This window comes from Danio aesculapii, chromosome 22 (genome assembly GCF_903798145.1).
Source record: "Danio aesculapii chromosome 22, fDanAes4.1, whole genome shotgun sequence".
In the NCBI taxonomy this organism is placed as follows: domain Eukaryota; kingdom Metazoa; phylum Chordata; class Actinopteri; order Cypriniformes; family Danionidae; genus Danio; species Danio aesculapii.
The window spans coordinates 36,085,813-36,104,649 of record NC_079456.1 but is presented as its reverse complement, the minus strand read 5'-3'; the positions used below and the strand labels follow the sequence as shown (position 1 = coordinate 36,104,649).

General features: G+C 38.4%; 1 protein-coding gene across 2 annotated transcripts in view; it reads right to left on the bottom strand.

The window, feature by feature from the left end:
* LOC130215721 (uncharacterized) overlaps positions 1-18,837 on the bottom strand; it is a 208,710-nt gene that overhangs the window by 187,220 nt on the left and 2,653 nt on the right. The window contains exon 2 of one of the 2 annotated variants that reach the window (XM_056447569.1): positions 16,854-17,350. The exons of the other annotated variant lie outside the window; for it this stretch is intronic. The gene's annotated coding sequence lies outside the window, so the exon portion shown is untranslated. Of the gene's footprint in view, positions 1-16,853; positions 17,351-18,837 lie in introns of those variants that run through there. 2 annotated transcript variants of the gene reach the window in all.

The following is an 18,837-nucleotide window of genomic DNA, read 5'->3' as shown; positions in this document are numbered from 1 at the left end:
AGAATCAACAGAGTCTGCAGATATACTTGGTGCTAGCGATATGGCCTTCATAAACTGCTCATTAGTGTTCTCATTTATGCATCTCTTTCTGACAGAGACAGATCTATCTTTAATAGCTGGAGTGATCAATATATCAAAGAAAATACAGAAATGATCAGATAGTGCAACATCCTTAACAACAGTTGATGAAATGTGTAAACCCTTAGTTATAAGTAGATCAAGAGTGTGTCCACGATTGTGTGTGGGTTCTTGAACATGCTGAGTCAGATCAAAAGTGTTCAAAACAGTCATCAGTTCTTTTACAGCATTGATTTCTGGATTATCAATGTGAATATTAAAATCCCCAGCAATGGTAAAATAGTCAAATTCAGAGGTTACTAATGATAACAGCTCTGTAAAATCATCAATAAAAGCTGGAGAATATTTTGGAGGTCTGTAGATAATGATCAGTAAGATACGTGGAGCACCTTTTAGTGATATACTCAGATATTCAAAAGACAAAAAGTCACCAAATGACACTTGTTTACACTCATAGACATCTTTAAACAGGGCAGCAATGCCTCCACCTCTCCTATTGGCTCTGCAAACACTCAAAAAGTCAAAGTTTAAAGGAGCTGTTTCATTCAGAACTGCTGCACTACAGCTGTCATCTAGCCAAGTTTCATTTAAAAGCATAAAATCAAGGCAATTTGAGCTGATAAAATCATTGACTAAAAGTGACTTATTGTTGAGTGATCGGATGTTTAAAAGTGCTAACTTAACAGTTTTAGCTGTTTTTGCTACAGTAGTCTCAGATTTATATTTAATAGACACAAGATTTGAGTGATTTGCAATACAGGAACAAATAGATGTATACGAGTCATGGTCGACAAACAAGCGGATGGTCAAAAGGCAGGCAGCATACAATGTAAATAAACAAACAAAGCAAGGCAAAGGTTAAACATAGCAGGCAAGTAAACTGCATCATAATGTTCACAATGCAGTATAACAAGACCCAGCAATGAGAGTGTCAAAGTGAGCCGTTTATATGCTTGTGTAATCAGTCCATGAGTAGCATCAGCTGTGGGAGTGTAATCAATGGAGACTTGGAGCAGGTGTGTGTGTGTGTTGCATGACTGGAACTTGTAATCCATACACCATCAGATTTGTACTCTGTTAGCAATCTGCACAGGCTGGATTTCTGGCGACCGTGACAAATACAGTGAGATAAATGCATTTTTAATGTTCAAGATTTAGGCTACAGCAGAAAAAATACGATTTTCAATGTAACCGAATGTGTGTGTTTATTAAAAATGTATTATTAAATTATGCTACTGTCTGTAACGTTTATTTATCAATAATTCTCCAGTCAGACGTCCGTTCTAAACGTCAGAGCTTATCGATACTTCTGACTTTTATGATTTTGCACCAGTATCGATTAAATACTGAGTTTCGTTACCATCACATAATTAGATTCAATTACACCAATCGTTTATTATTAAGTGTATTTTGAAAGATGTTGGAAACCTGCAACCATTGACCTCCAGTGGTGTTTCATGGGTCTGTGTTTTTTTTTTTTTGATTGTTTTTGGTATGGTTGTGTGCTTGCTGCATTTGTCCGAGTTGTAGCTGGAGTTTGCGAACGGCTTGTGTTAACTATGTTTATTTTGATACTTTGGTTATTTTTGTAGCAGGTAGTGGATGATATTTTTTATAGTCACGTTTTGTTATTTATTTAGTTCAGAAAAGGGAAGCAGTGGCCCGGAAGACTCACCTGTTTTTATTCTCTTCACGGGAGCTAGATAAGATCTCTGCTGTATGAACAGCTGTAGTCGGGGAACTATTTTGTTTAGCTGCCCTACCTGTCTACAGTTAATTGTTCATTTGTTTTGTAAGTTTTTGTAAGTTTGATTTATTGAGATTAAAAATATATTGACATCAATCTGTCATATTGAACCGTCTGTGTCTTTCATATGTTCGGCTCAAACCTTAATTTCATTAATAGAGCCAGTTCCAACCCAGGCTCATTCTGAGAACGTAGTCCCGGGGACGTTTCTGGAGACCGCGAAATACGTCCCGGGAGGTATGTATTTTTGCAGTTTTTGTTTTCGCGAGTCCGCGAAAGGGCGCTGTGCGTGCTTTTTCCCGCGCCGTTCTCGCGTAAACACGCTGGAGGCCGCTGTCGAACGACCTTCCGCCTGTCTGCCTGAATGACAGAATGATTGACCATGCGACCGGCCAATCGGCTGACCCACCTTCCTCCGTCCATTAAACCCAACCAACGACGATTCACAAAAGCCGTCCAGAAAAAGAAAAGCCCTCGTCTGATTTTTACCACGTTTTTGGATTTTCACCACACTCTCACCCTGTGACGAACTTGTTCGCTTCATTTTTTGGATTTTGTTTTTGTTTTCTTACCTGATTTCTGGAACCGATCTTCCCCGGACTCGAACCCGGTCGTAGTCGTCGTCGTGGTCAGCCCCTCTCTGCGCCTCGAGTCCGCCAGAGTACACGAAGAGCTAACCGGACAAACTGGTTGCAGCGGGAAAGCCCTCCACATGGAGGCGAGCGGCCGGCCGGCCGGTCGGCAAGCGCCAAAGGGAACGCGTCACACCCCCCCGCAGCGTTCGCTTAAAAAAATGAAATGCAGCTTTACGTACCACCGACTACGTATTTCGCGGTCTCCAGAAACGTCCCCGGGACTACGTTCTCAGAATGAGCCTGGGTTGGCCAGTTCTGGATATTGGGCCATGACAAGTGTAAAAAAAGTACGTACATATGCAGTTTTTGGTATTTTGTGATGAATGTTTTTATTTTTTTCCCATTTATTTCCACTTTTGAATTGCATTATGGGAGCTTGATCTTTCTTCCAACAACTTTTAACCTTGAAAAGTTTGAAAAAGTGACTTTTATTAACAATTGTAATAGTTTAAAGAGAGATATTGTCTGGGTTGGTGTTGTATATTACGCTACAAAAACCTTGTAATAAACTGCAGCACATTTTCTGTTATTTTACAGATTTATTTCTCTGTGTTTTATTTCTTATACATTATAATATATACTAAAATGTCAATAAACGTCACTTTGTTAAACTGTAGAGTTGAATATTTAACATTAAACACCCCATTAAGCAATTCACCACCGTAAATAAACACTTGTGAATCTCAAAACATGGACACTGTTAATTAACAGATATTTTTTTACAGTGTACTATGGAAGTCAGTGGTTACAAGTTTGGTACAAGTGTTTTTACCATAAGCTCAACTGTACATACACTTCTCCACACCTTCCCCCATATTAATGCAATTACAGCATTAGTCTCAGCCTCAGTATCTGCTCATCTGGTGTGTGTGTGTGTGTGAGGAATGCGTTTATCTGATCTGAGCTTCCTGAAGCCGATCTGTGCTCCAGTAAACAATTACTGAGAGATCTGAACCGAACCGAACACGAACCCGCCGTCTGCAGCTTTATTAGATCCAATAATGCTGACCCACACGGTCACACGGTCCGCAAACCCACCGGAGATTCAACGAAAACAAGCTGTGCAGAAAATATATACAGCTGAAGTCAGAATTATTAGTCCTCCTGTGAAATTTTTTCTTTCTTTTTTAAATATTTCCCAAATGATGTTTAACAGAGCAAGGAAATTTTCACAGTATGTCTGATAATATTTTTTCTTCTGGAGAAAGTCTTATTTGTTTTATTTAGGCTAGAATAAAAGCAGTTTTTAATTTTTTAACCCATTTTAAGGTCAATATTATTAGCTCCCTTTAGCAATGTTGTTTTTAATAGTCTACAGAACAAACCATCGTTATACAATAACTTGCCCAATTACCCTAACTTTTACCTAATTAACCTAGTTAAGCCTTTAAATGTCTCTTTAAGCTGATTACTAGCATCTTGAAGAATATCCAGTCAAATATTATTTACTGTCATCATGGCAAAGATAAAATAAATCAGTTATTAGAGATGAGTTATTAAAACTATTATGATTAGAAATGTGTTGAAGAAGATCTGCTCTCCTTTAAACAGAAATTGGGGAAAAAAATATACAGGGGGGCTAATAATTCTGACTTGAACTGTATGTGATGGCATGCACCACAGCTTTAGGCGTACCCTGGCAGCATTTCTTATTGAGTGCTATTAATTAAACAATTAATTTAAGAACATTTAATTAAATAATAAAAAAAAGCGCAGCCTTATGTGATTCAATACATATTCAGATATCTTGCACAGAACACCCAGAGGCTGTCAGTCTCTGAAAAAGAAGCATAGAAGTAATCTTAATTTATGCATGTTGTTTCTTCTTGAAGTTGACTAAAGCTGTACGCTGTAGACTGAAACAGGCTGAAATTTTCACCCTCTCTAAATGTAATGCTTTCCTTATTTACAACCCTCATGTTGTTCCAAACTGACACAAACATGTCAAGATCCAAAAAGAAGAGAAGAAAAGAACAACAAGATAATAATATTAATAATAAAATAATAATAATAGGGTAATGCGGTGGCGCAGTGGGTAGCGCTGTCACCTCACAGCAAGAAAGTCACTGGTTCGAGCCTCGGCTGGGCCAGTTGGCATTTCTGTGTGGAGTTTGCATGTTTTCCCTGTGTTGGCGAAGGTTTCCACACAAGTCCAAAAACATTTGGTATAGGGGAATTGGGTTAGCAAAAATTGTCCGTAGTGTATATGTGTGAATGGGAGTGTATGGGTGTTTCCCAGTGATGGGTTGCAGCTGGAAGGGCATCTGCTGCGTAAAACATGTGCTGGATAAGTTGGTGGTTCATTCCGCTGTGGCGACCCCAGATTAATAAAGGAACTAAGTCGAAAAGAAAATGAATAATAAGAATAATGGGGCGGCATGGTGGCTCAGTAGTTAGCAATTTCACCTCACAGCAAGAAGGTCGCTGGTTTGAGTTCCGGCTGGGCCAGTTGGCATTTCTGTGTTTCCCGTGTTGGCGTGGGTTTCCTCCGGGTGCTCCGGTTTCCCCCTCCACAGTCCAAACACATGCGCTTTAGGTGAATTGAATAAGCTTAATTGGCCCTAGTGTATGAGTGTGTATGGGTGTTTCCCAGCACTGGGTTGCAGCTGGTTGCATCTGCTGCATAAAACATATGCCAGAATAGTTGGTGGTTCATTCTACCGTGGCGACCCCTGATAAATAAGAGACTTAAGCCGAAGGAAAATGAATGAATGAATAATAATAAGAAGAAGAAGAATAAGAACAAAGTATAAAATATGAGAAAAGGAAGAAAAAGACAAAGAAAAGACAATGAAGAACTAAAAAAAGAAGAAAAGATGATGAACGAAGATGACAAAGAAACATGTCTCATATGAACTGTATTCCAAGTGAGATCAAAAAACCTTTTATGTACACGGTTCTTTGCCAAATATTGTTAAAACAAGAAAATAACAATTATGTTTTTGAATAAAATAATAAACAAGTTTAGAACAAAAGATAACAAATAAACCACTAAAAACAAACAAAAAAAAACAAGTCTGGAACAACAAAACAAAACTATTCGGAAGAAAAAAAAATCAACAAAACAAACTAATCAAAAATATGGTTTAGAACAGCAAACGAAAATAAACCAGAGAAAAACAAAAACAATCATCAAAGAGCGGGGGTTCAGAAAACAAAGTAAATACAACAAGACATTATTTTATAACATCAGAAACTATGCATAAAGTAACAAAACAAACAAAACAAAAATATGGTTTAAAACCACAAAATATATGTATATTTTTTTCAATAAAACAAAGTTTCCAATGTTTTTTTTTTTTTTCTAGAGAAAACAAAAAAAAAAATAAAACAAATAAGTTAACAATAAGATTCAATAAGATTAAAAATAAGTTGGGGGGGGGGTCAAGGTTTCAAACTAGATGAACAACATAACAAATAAAACCACGATTAAATCATTCAAATATTTGGGGTTTAAACAGCAACAACAAAAAAACAGCACATTTATAACAAACAAACAAACAAACAAACAACTGACAAACCACATCAAGTTTAGATTGAAAAACACCTACGCACATTTTTTTATATTGATATAAGAGGCGGCATGATGGCTCAGTATTTAGCACTGTCGAGTCCTAGCTGGGTCAGTTGGCATTTTTGTGTGGAGTTTCCAGTTCTAGCAGATGCCCTTCCAGCTGCAACCCAGTATTGGGAAACATCCATACACACTCGCATTCACACACATACGCTACAAACAATATAGCCTTCCCAATTCACCTATAGCGCATGTCTTTGGACTGTGAGGATAACCGGAACATCCGGAGAAAACCCACGCCAACAGGGGGAGAACATGCAAACTCCACACAGAAATGACAACTGACCCATCTGGGACTCGAACCAACACTTTTTTGCTGTAAGGTGACAGTGCTAACCACTGAGCCATCATGCCACCCTACAACAAAACCAAACAATATATTTTTTGCTTGTCTAGAAAATGCTTGACTTTAAAACGTTTATATATTTGGACCAGAAACAAGGCAAAAACTCCAAGTAAGAAAAGCTTCTTTTTTATTTGTTTTTTTTTGCAGTGTAGATCCAGAATTGATATATGTGAGTGTTTTGGTCTTCCCTTAGTGGAGACGCCCCATGATGCAGATGTCTGTCTCTGGATCCACCTCATCAGCAGCAGCAGCAGGGATGCATTTTGAATAAAAAAAGACAGAGACATGCAGCAACAGTCAGCCCGCAGATGATTTACGTCACTCTGTAGTCTCCATAACCCACAAGCAGCTAATGACAGCTCAGTTTATCATGAAACTCATTAGCTGAGGAGGATCTGTGGTTATTTTGTTGTCGCTGAAGGCACGATGGAGAACACCTTTAGTCTGGTGATGTCTGATGCACAGGCCAATTATAATGACGAGAGTGTACAAGGGCATCTGCGTCAGATTTTCAAGCGTGATGCATGTTAAGGGTATGCCGAACCAACAGGGGGCGATATTGACACTTTTCACACCAAAAGGGGGTGTTAAATATTTGCATGAGTAAATTGCATACAAATCAATGCAAACGTGAGAACAGAGGCGGATTACCGTCCTGCAGATGACCGATGCGAAATACGCGATGCGTTTGCTGCGAATGTGTGGAATTTTGCCTCATTTTCGTCTTCCGCGTTTGGTGTGAAACTAGCCGTGTTGGCCAATCAGAAAGGAGAAAACACCGAACATGCTGACATCATGGGACAAAAACTCCACACGACCACACAGTACCCAAACTTTCTGAAAATCTTCCCCCTGGCCAGAGTTTTCAGAAAGTTTCGATTTCAGTCACCTGACTGAGTTTTCGCGTGGACAAACAGCCAAACCGCGTAAAAAAAATGCGGTTTTGAAAATCCCTGTGTTCGTATGGACAGGGCCTTAACTGTTTAGCTCAATAAACTGGTTATTAATAGTTAAGTTAAGTCTTTGTGCACTGAAGTCTGGTATTTCCTTATGCGTTTTTTTTTCGTATTCAAATCTGAACAATTCGTCATGCGCGCAAACCTTGCACAGTGAGTACGATGCATATTCATTAAACGGTTGCTAAATTATACGCAAAACAATACAAAATGGAGTCTTCGAGTAGTGAAGTAGATTTTGTTGTTTTGTCCCTGTTAAACAAATAAAGAAGAAATATTGGGTCCATCCCATCCTTAGACGCCATTTTGGATTTTGCCTTTCGCTTGTATGGCGCCCTAAATGGAAAAAACACCTCTTAAAATGTCTTTTTGAATGCGAAAAATGAAACAAATATTTGAGTTTTTTTTAATCGGACAAAAGTTTTGGAAGCAGTGTGTCAATATGATTGACACAACGTGAAGTCGAATTTATTTTTTAACGTGTGAAAATTACATATGAACATTTCAGATTCAGTGTACAATAATATTTACCCAGCAGGCACCTTGATGTCAAAAGGACATCAAAAACCAATTAAAAACAATATATATATTTTCAAATGCTAATCTATTTAACCTCAATTGATCAATGACATCAAATTGACATCTAACATTTGAAATCGTCCGAAATCGATTACAATACACAACGTGTTTTTTGACGCTGTTTTTAGATGTCAATCTGATGTAATTTTTACATGAAGGTAGTTTAAACCCAGGCTCATTCTGAAAACGCTATATACATTTCTGGAGAGCGCCAAACATGTCCCAGGAAGTTTTTGTTTTTGCGAATCCACCAGAGGCCGCTGTGTACACTTTTTGGGATCTCAAATTTCTATCGCGAATGCCAGTCACGCCCGCTGTTCTCACATAAATCCACCAGAGGCCGCTGTCGACCGACTGAATGACTGATTGACTGACCAATAGACTGACCCACCCTCCTCCTTCCCTAAACCCAACCAATAGTGTTTTCAAAGCACAGATTGACCCACCCCCACCCACTTCCCTAAACCCAATTGACAGTGTTTTCAAAAGCAATCCAGAAAGAGAACAGCCCACGGCTGATTTTTACCAGGTTTTCAGATTTTACCACATTCTCACCCTGGTATTCACTTGTTTATTTTATTTCTGTTTCTGCGTCTGTTTTTGTCTTACCTACTTTCTGGAACCGTTCTTCGCCAGACTCGAACACCGTCGTCCTGGTCAACTCCTCTCTGCATCTCACGTCCGCCGACGTACATGGCGAGCTACTGGACAAACTGTTAACAGTGGGAAAGCTGTCGATACAGAGGTAAGCGGTCAGCTGGTAAGCGTGAAAAGTTACGCGTCATACCGCCTCATTGCATTGATTTTAAAGACGAAATGCTGCCATACGTATTTCTGGCTACATAATTCGCAATCTTCAGAAATGTATATAGGGCTACGCTTTCAGAATGAGCCTATATTGGGTAGTTTACATGCATTGTAAGCATACAAAATACACAGCACACTTGTTATTTGTAATTGAAGGTTTCAGATGAATAAAACGTTCTTATATTATAATACTTTTTTGAGTAGTTATTTTGGTGGGTAAAAGGACATCGATGTGTGGATGTCGAATGGATGCCAATGGAGATCTTGAAACTTGTTTTTTGATGTCAATGTCAATTTGATGTCATTTTGACATCTATATGCCCGCTAGTTGGGATTAGGGATGTAGAATTAGATCATATTTTATAAGTACTAAAAAACATCTAATCTAGGCAGGTTATAAGCCAGTAGTTAATAGTGCTTTCCCAAATCTTGCAGCAGTAGCCATATCTGATGTACAGCAACGAGACACAGTATATTCTTCTCTATGCAGTATATGGTGAACAGATTTCTGAGATTCAGCCCTGGGAAAATTTTATAGTTCAGTGGTCAAAATCAACACAATCTCACGGCAATTCGTAACTTTTTGATTTAGTGGCTAATTCGTACGATCTAATTCGTACAATTTAGTACGATTTGCTCATCCCCCAATGACGGTTGGGTTTAGGGGTGGGGTTAGGTGCCACACCTCCTTTATAAAATCGTACAATTTCGTACGACTGAACTCGTACGAATTAGCCATTAAACTGACAAAATGTAAAATACTTACGTTTTCTCGTGAGATCAAGCTGTCAAAATTGTATTGAAGTCTCATTTCTATGGGTTAGAAAGATGTGGACAATAATTGTTCTTTTATTTAATTAGCATTTTTAAAAATAGGTCAGTGTTGTGTGTTTGTACCACAGATCTGACAGATATGAAACGCTCTACTATTTCTCTTTAGTGGGGGATTTGGGATTGGCTCTATTATATTCACTGTCACCATCACCTGGGAACTAGTCTTGAGGAGTTTTATCTTTAATTAGTATGACTGGTACCTCAGTGCTCGCTCATCTGTGAACCATCGCTCGGATGGCGGAATGAGATGGTAGATGAAACGCGTTTATCATACAGTTGGCGTGATTCCAGACCAAAGTTAAATAAAAAACGACTGCTCGGTGGACTCTGGCAAACACGGCTGTAACTTGAATACTCTACATGCCTTTATCATTCAGTTGTTAGGCATCACGTTTGGAGGTGCCGCGGTTGTAGACGTCACTACAGTCAATTTCACAGAACTGGGCCTAGGTTAATCAAAGGAAGGTGCCGGAGAATATGAGAAAACGTCATTAAGTTGGAGATCAGATGTGAGACAAGCGGCCACACCATAATGCAGGCCAGACTTCTCTGTCAAATGAAATTACTGAGTGTAAAAACATGACACAACGGTTCTAACTGTGTTGTGGTGTTTACAAAATCCTCCTTTTTCGGTCTCTCTGTGGCGTTGCATTAATTGGTTCAGATCCTACAGCTTGTCTAGATTAAGGTGAGAGAAGTAAAGAGCGTCTCAACGGCTGAAGCTTCTAGTTAATCCAGGATTTAAAAGATGTTTGTTCTTGGAGCAGTGAGATTGTTATAATGAATGTCGACTGTTTTTTGTTTGTGAAAGAATGTTTTTTGTAGACCACAGTGAAAGCCTTGTACGGTCATATCCAAACACTTTGCAGTAACTTACAGCTGAGTGACAGAGCAGAATAAGGCCTAATCTCAATTCTTTTTTATACCTAAACTCCTACACCCATTCCTTTCTGTGGGTTTCCTCAGGCGTCCCTGTTACGACTGGTGGATCATGTTGCAAGAAGCACGAAACTGTAGTGTGTTTTTGCACAGTGATCATATTCATGGAGGTAACCACAAGAAAACAACGTTAACGTTATACCAGGCATGCTGTAAAAAGCAAATTCCCTTCCACTAGACTGGCCTATTCTGAAGATCATGACCGTGACACATTAATGCCGTTATGAATTAGATGCTTGACTGTAGTATAAATCATTGTTAATGCCCTTATTTTACATTTGTAAAACATTACATTTGTCCATACTAGGTTTTGCAGCCATATTGCTGCTGTATCTAGCTTATTCTGATAAATTTCCAACACAATCTCACAGCAATTCGTAACTTTTTGATTTAGTGGCTAATTCGTATGAATTCGTACGATCTAATTCGTACATTTTCGTACGATTTGCTCATCCCCCAATGACGGTTGGGTTTAGGGGCGGGGTTAGGTGCCATGCCTCCTTTTTAAAATCAGACAATTTCGTACGACTGAACTCGTACAAATTCGTACGAATTAGCCACTAAACTGACAAAATGTAAAATACTTACGTTTTCTCGTGAGATCAGGCTGTAAATTTCCCATACCCCTTTGTTTTTAGTGTGGTCCTGAAAACTCTTAACTTGAAAGGCCTATCACCTTAATCCTACACCTTCAACCAGGGGCGCCGCTAGGATGCAAGTTAGGACGAAGTTAGGACGATTCTGAGGGCCCACGTCATTTTGGGGCCCCCAGTCATACTAATAGGGGTCCTCCAACATCACCCAACCCCCCAACTCCCTTTTCACTATTGTTCACTATATGTAATTATTCTCTTTATTCTCTATTTCCACCTGGGGATATTCATCCAGAGGCCCTCAGACCACGCAGCACCACTGATTCGATCCAAGACCAGCGACGAGATGATCCCAAGGTTTCCATAATCCTGGACCAGGCCGTATGCTGAGCATCTGCTGTGGTGGTCATGGAGGAGTGGAGAGCATGAGACTGATTCCAGTGACACTCCAGTGACAGACGAGTCTTCGCTGAGGTCCAGCTTCCAGCCTCCAACTACAGCTCTGCATAAGATGTTTGGCCAGTGGAGAAATGGTCGTACCCATCTGAGCCTGGTTCTCTCGAGGTTTTTTTTCTTCACTTTCGCCAATTGGTGAAGTTTTTTCCTCGTCGCTGTCGTCACGCATGGTTCGGGATCTGTAGAGCTGCACATCGATGGATTTGCTCTTCAGTGTTTGGACTCTCAGTAGCGATTATTAAACCACACTGAACTGAGCTAAACTGAACTGAACTTAAACACTGAAAACTGAACGTACACTGTTTCAATTTACTATGATCTTTTATGTGAAGCTGCTTTGATCAACATTGTAAAAGCGCTATTCAAATAAAGGTGAATTGAATTGAATTGAATAACCGCCTCACCCTATTTCACTTTCATCCATGACACCCTACGCCCACCCTCTTTGCTTTCGGGACACCTCCCTCAGCTCATGCAGCAAGATTTCTAAATATCAACAGGATATTTACACATGCCATCCCTGCACTATATAAAATAATCCAATAAACTGAAATCTATCAGCTTCTGAAACATCGCTTGTGTATTGTTTATCATTTCTTAGCCTCCGTTTCATTTGCTTTATTCAATGCCTTAATTATATCTGGCAAAGAGGAATTTACATTCATTTTGATGTTCATGAGAAGTTTTAAAATAAAAAGCCAAAGGTAAATGATGTATGTAAATAATATATAACATTCACAGCTCTATTTGTTATATAAGATTCGGTTTCTAGAACATTCATATTTTATAACAGCAAATTCAGTCGAAACTAATAATGTCAGAGGCGTCCTGTAAATCAAGTTCAACTAACATTACAGGAGATCGATGTGGAGATCAGCTAACATTAGTTTTGTCTTCCTAATTATTATTTCAGACCCTTAAAGAGAATTACTGCTAATTAGCGATCACCTGTATTTTCCCCGTCATGGCTAGGTTAGGCGTGTATCAGCAAACTAATAAAGCCAGATAAAGCCCTGACCTTACCGAATAAACAGTGTTCCACCAGATACTGTATATCAGAAAGTATAGTTTACTGCTGAACAACTCATTTTATCATGGTAAAATAACACAAAAATGGAATATTAACACTTCAAGCTCCTCCTGAAGCTCTGGCGGTCTGCTTTGAGAAACTGTCAATCACGATGACACGCCCAGCATTAAATTACTGGCTAAAACAAACTGTTTACAAAAATGAAGATCTGCACCTATATCAGCACGATAACCAGTGCCTTAAATGACCAAAACCATCTTTCGGGACATTTTATTCCCAGTGTAATAATTTTTTTTTAATTTGGGTTCAAGTCTCGTTCAATAACACGGAAGAGACCGACTTTATGACTGCATCCAGCCCCCAGGGGGCGATCTAACGGCTGGGATCTTCACTCAAAAGCAGGCATGTGGCACACTTGGGAGACACCGAATGTAAACAATACCACTGAATGGAACAATACTCATATGTTTTGCTGATTATTGCTACTGAAAAGGATCAATTATTGTCATGTTTTGGGATCCTTTTACAAGTCCACTAAAAGTACTCATTTTTGAATCAATTCAGCCAGTCTCTAGGTCTGGTGGAAGTACGTTTAGCTTAGGTTAGCATAAATGCCAATAGCATGTAGCTAAAAAAAGAGTTTTGATGATTTTCAAGCTTTTTAAGAAGAGCCAGGCTTTAAATAGGAAAATTATCTAAAAATTTTTTTGAGCAAGATGCTAACGGTCTAATCTGATTCAATGATTTATGCTAAGCTAAGCTAAAAGTGCTCCACATGCCGATGTAAAAACCTAAAATAAATTTTAATTCAGAAACAATACATGTTTCTCATTTGCATTAATAATGTATTTCTGTTTATATTGAGACCCACATAGCACTGCATCAATTATAACAATGATTCCTGTTGTTTCTAAGGAAATGTCTTCCCTTTTAAAGAAGACACAAATTTCTTCCAGGCGTATACCTGACCTGATTAAATTATTTACTGATCATAAGAATAGCTGACAGACAGTGTAATATTGTTCTTGACATGCTCCTTCTGTGTTTGCGCGAGTGCAAGCCCGTGTGCGCTTCCCTGCTGATGGCTAATTAAAACGTTAGCACAAACGAACAGTGTGCCAGAGGACAGTATGGTTAGCAGACTGCGAGGAAAGCCTGCTATGGGACCGCAGAAGTGCTTTGATGATGAAAATGTGGGGCAGAACAAGAAAGAGGCAGAGAAGGGCTGCGAACGCTATTTTTCTTTTTATTTCCTCATCACTGACAACCCGAACCTCAGCGAAGCGATTTCAAGTTATTATTTTGTTTACTATAATTCCAGCGTGCCTTTTCTCTTTGAGATCATGTCTATAAATCACAGAGCATCATGTCAGATCTTCGTCCATCACGCCAGACTTTTATTGGGCTTTGTGTAGTAGTGGACGCAGCTGTCACTTTGACGGCTCTCAGACCTCACAACAAAGGAAGTGGAGTTAAAAATATCTCTACTGTAAATCAGAACCTCGTGCTACAATCAAACGCCATTTAACGTGATCAAAGTCTAAATAAAGCACAGGGGATTTCATTGTTTTTCTTTTTGGAAACGCTGAACTGGTTCACAAACATAGACTCCTATTAAATTATGATCAGCTGTGCGGCATGTTATTAACACAGAAAGCTAAACATGAATCTTTCTTTAACTGTTTATAATCGACTAAGGATTTCTCTTTGAACTTGCGCAGATATGGTTTAATTCTTAGCGGGGAGCCTTGATGTCAAAACGACTACAAAAAATATGTCAAAAATCAAATCGATTTGATGTCAAAACCTTGACGTCCATTTGACATCCACATCCTGATGCCCTTTTGACCACCAAAATAATGATACAATGAGTATTATAATATAAGAAATGGATAATTAATCTGAAAGCTGGATCAAATGGATTTCAAATTGACGTTTAACATTGGCATCAAGAATTTATTACAGGATGGATTTTTGACCTGTTTTTTGACTCCAATGTTAGATGTCAATTTGACGTCGTTTCGACATCTGAACGCTTCAATTACAAATATACACTGTATTCTGTATCTTTGCAATGCATGTAAACTGTCTCAATTTCAAAATTATGTCAAATTGACAACTAATATTGGTGACAAAACGCGTCAAAAATCCATCCTGTAATCGATTTTGACGTATTTTTTGACACCAAAGTTAGACGTAAGTTTGTCGTCTATTTGACATTCACACAACGATGCCCTTTTGACCACCAAAATAATGACACAAAAAGTTTTATGATAGAAGAAATGTATAATTCACCTTAAAGCTGAATCAAATTGACATGTAATATTGGTGTCAAACACATCAAAAATCCATCCTGTAATCGAAATTTGAAGTGTTTTTTGACGCCGATGTTAGATGTCAATTTGACGTCGTTATGACATCTGAAAGCTTAAATTATAAATATATAATATATGTAACGAGTGTCCCATCAGCAACACACCCATCCATATTCACTCAGACCTTGAACTCAATGAAAGAAATTTGCAATACAGGAAAGTGCAGGGTTAACATTCAGCTCTCTCTCTCTTTCACAGTTATACCGATCTCTGTGCATCTACGGTAAGCATTTTCTTAAACTCAAAATCATAACACATAAAAACTAATAAACAACATACCTGAGATCAAACAAAAATTTGCAATACAGGAAAGTGCAGGGTTAACATTCAGCTCTCTCTCTAAAAGGGAAAAATACAAAAACTCTCTCGTTGGGATATTGTATACAACACTAAAATGCGCTAGCAATGTGATGTTTCAGTTAGCAAACCACAAATCATCTCAACCATTCCAAAATAAACCGTAAGAAATCAAAACATGAACTTGCATATTATTCACACTACATACACATCTATTTTGGTCACTGAAATGATATAAAATTGTTTATATTATCCCTTTTAAATCAGTTTGCTAGAGAGAGAAACGGGCAGCGCTTACCTTTCACAGTTATACCGATCTCTGTGAATCTACGGTAAGCGCAAAGGGACAATATACCCCAAAAATTCCTGAAATTTATTAATCACAAGGGGGCACTCAAACACCATCTTATTTATAAAGTCTAATTTCATGTTATTCAATCGGATGAATTATATTATATTATCTTTTCAACTCCGTTACATATACACTGGATTTTATATTCTTACAATGCATGTAAACTACCTCAATTTCAAAATTACGTCAAATTGAAATCTAATATCGGCGACTAAACACAACAAAAAAACATTCTGATTTTTGACACAGTTTTTGACGCCAAAGTTAGATGTCAAATTCATGTCTATTTGACATCCACACTCTGATGCCCTTTTGACCACCAAAATAATGAAATAAAAAGTATTATAATATAAGAAATGTATAATTCATCTGAAAGCTGAATCAAATTGACATCTAATGGTTTTTGGCGTGTTTTTTATGCCAAAGTTAGATGTTAATTTGATGTCTTTTTAACATTAAGGTAGTTAACTGCCATCAAATTTGATTTACATCTTTGGTGTGTTTTTTGATGATGCATTGACATCAATGTGCCATTAGGTAGTTTATTCATTGTCCTGAAAAGAACAGATCTAGTCAGTGGGATTTCTCTAAGTCTTTCATAAAACTTGCATCTCTGCAGTATAATCCCCTTAAACCAAACTGTTCAGCGTAATGGCTGATGTTTCTGTGTTTCAGCTGGTCAGTGTTCATGTACACAAAGCGAGGTTCATAAAGAAATGATTTACAGGTGTGGAAGAACTTGACTGGCCTGCGCAAATCCATTGTTTTTCTTTTAGAAACATTGATCTGGTTCACAAGTATAGACTCCTACTGAATTATTTTCAGCTGTACAGCATGTTATTAACACAGAAAGCTAAACACGAATCTTTCTTTAACCATCTATAATCGACTAAGGATTTCTTTTTGAACTTGTTTTTGTCAAAAATCAAATCAATTTGATGTCAAACCCTTGACGTCTATTTGACATCCAAACACTGATGCTGTTTTGACCACCAATATAACGACACAAAAAGTATTTGAATATAAGAAAATTTGTATTCATCAGAAATGTACACTTTATTTTATATATCTATGACACATGCAAACTACCTTGATGTCGAAATGACATCAAACTGACATCTAATATTGGCATCAAAAACATGTCAAATCCAAATCCATCCTGTAATCGATTTTTGACATGTTTTTTCAATTCAATTCAATTCACCTTTATTTGTATAGCGCTTATACAATGTAGATTGTGTCAAAGCAGCTTCACATAAAAGGTCACAGTAAATAGGAACAGTGTAGTTAAGTTTGTAGTGTTTAAGTTCAGTTCAGTTTAGCTCAGTTCAGTGTGGTTTAATAATCACTACTGAGAGTCCAAACACTGAAGAGCAAATCCATCGATGCACAGCTCTACAGATCCTGAACCATGCAAGCCAGTGGCGACAGCGGAGAGGGAAAAAAAACTTCACTAAAGGCGGAAGTGAAGAAAAAAAACCTTGAGAGAAACCAGGCTCAGTTGGGCACGACCATTTTAATTTCTCCGCTGGCCAAACGTCTTGTGCAGAGCTGCAGTCTCAGTGGCGGAGGCTGGAAGCTGGCCTCAGCGAAGACTCGTCTGTCTCTGGAGCGTCATAGGAAACAGTCTCATGTTCTCCACTCTTCCATGACCATCGCAGTAGTTGTTCAGGATTCGGCCAGGTCCAGGATATGGAAACCTTGGGATCATCTCATCGTTGGTCTTGGATCGAATCAGTGACTCTGCATAGTCTGAGGGCTTCGGGAAGAGTATCCCCAGGTGGAAATGGAGAATAAAGAAAATAATTAGCGTAGCTGATGTTCACAGTGTATATCAGCAAGATGCATAACCTGTGTGGAAGCCCCCTAAGTGGTGCACTAAGTGTATGCTTTACTGAACAGATAGGTCTTTAATCTAGTTTTGAATTGGGAGAGTGTGTCTGAGCCTCGGACGTTATCAGGAAGGCTATTCCAGAGTTTAGGAGCTATAAATGAGAAGGCTCGACCTCCTTTACTCGACTTTGCTATTCTAGGTACTACCAGAAGTCCTGAGTTTTGAGATCTTAAAGAGCGAGTTGGATTGTAGCGAGACAGAAGATTGGTTAGATAAGCAGGAGCTAGATTATTTAAAGCTTTATATGTAAGAAGCAATATTTTAAATTCAATACGAAACTTAACAGGCAGCCAGTGTAAGGAGGATAAAATTGGGGTGATGTGATCAAATTTTCTAGACCTGGTTAGAACTCTGGCAGCTGCATTTTGTACTAATTGAAGTTTGTTAATAGAGGATGCTGGGCAGCCAGCAAACAGAGCATTACAGTAGTCCAGCCTAGAAGTCATAAAAGCATGGACTAGCTTTTCTGCATCTGAGATGGATAGCATACTTCGTAACTTAGCAATATTTCTCAGATGAAAGAAAGCAGTTTTTGTGACATGGGATATATGATTTTTAAAAGTTAAATTACTGTCTAATATGACACCCAGATCTTTTATAGTAGAGCTAACGCTAACTTTGTATCCCTCTAGTTGTAGGTCGAGTTGTGAGATCTGCTGTGTGCAGGATTTAGGCCCAATAAGTAATAATTCTGTTTTGTCTGAGTTTAAGAGAAGATAATTGTTGGTCATCCAGTCTTTAACATCTTTAATACACTCAGTTAGCTTGGACAGATTAGACGTCTCGTCAGGTTTAGTTGAAATATATAATTGAGTATCATCTGCATAGCAGTGAAAGCTGATCCCATGTCTTCTAATAATGTCTCCCAGGGGTAGCATGTATATTGTAAACAGCAAAGGGCCTAAAACTGATCCTTGAGGCACCCCGTATTTTACTGGGCTGATTTGTGAAGGCTGTCCATTAATATTCACAAACTGGTAACGGTCAGATAAGTATGACTTAAACCATTGTAGGGCATGTCCCTGGACACCTGTAGACTTTAAGCGATTAATAAGGATACCATGGTCAATGGTGTCAAATGCCGCACTAAGATCGAGTAGAACTAATAGCGAGATGCACCCTTGGTCAGCAGCTAAGAGTAAATCGTTGGTTATTTTCACTAATGCAGTTTCTGTACTGTGATGAGCTCTGAAACCTGACTGAAACACTTCAAAAACATTGTTGGTCTGCAGAAAGGAGCAGAATTGAGCAGAAACAACTTTTTCTAGTATTTTAGATATAAATGGAAGGTTTGAAATAGGCCTATAATTAGCTAAGTTGCTGGGTTCCAGTTGTGGTTTCTTAA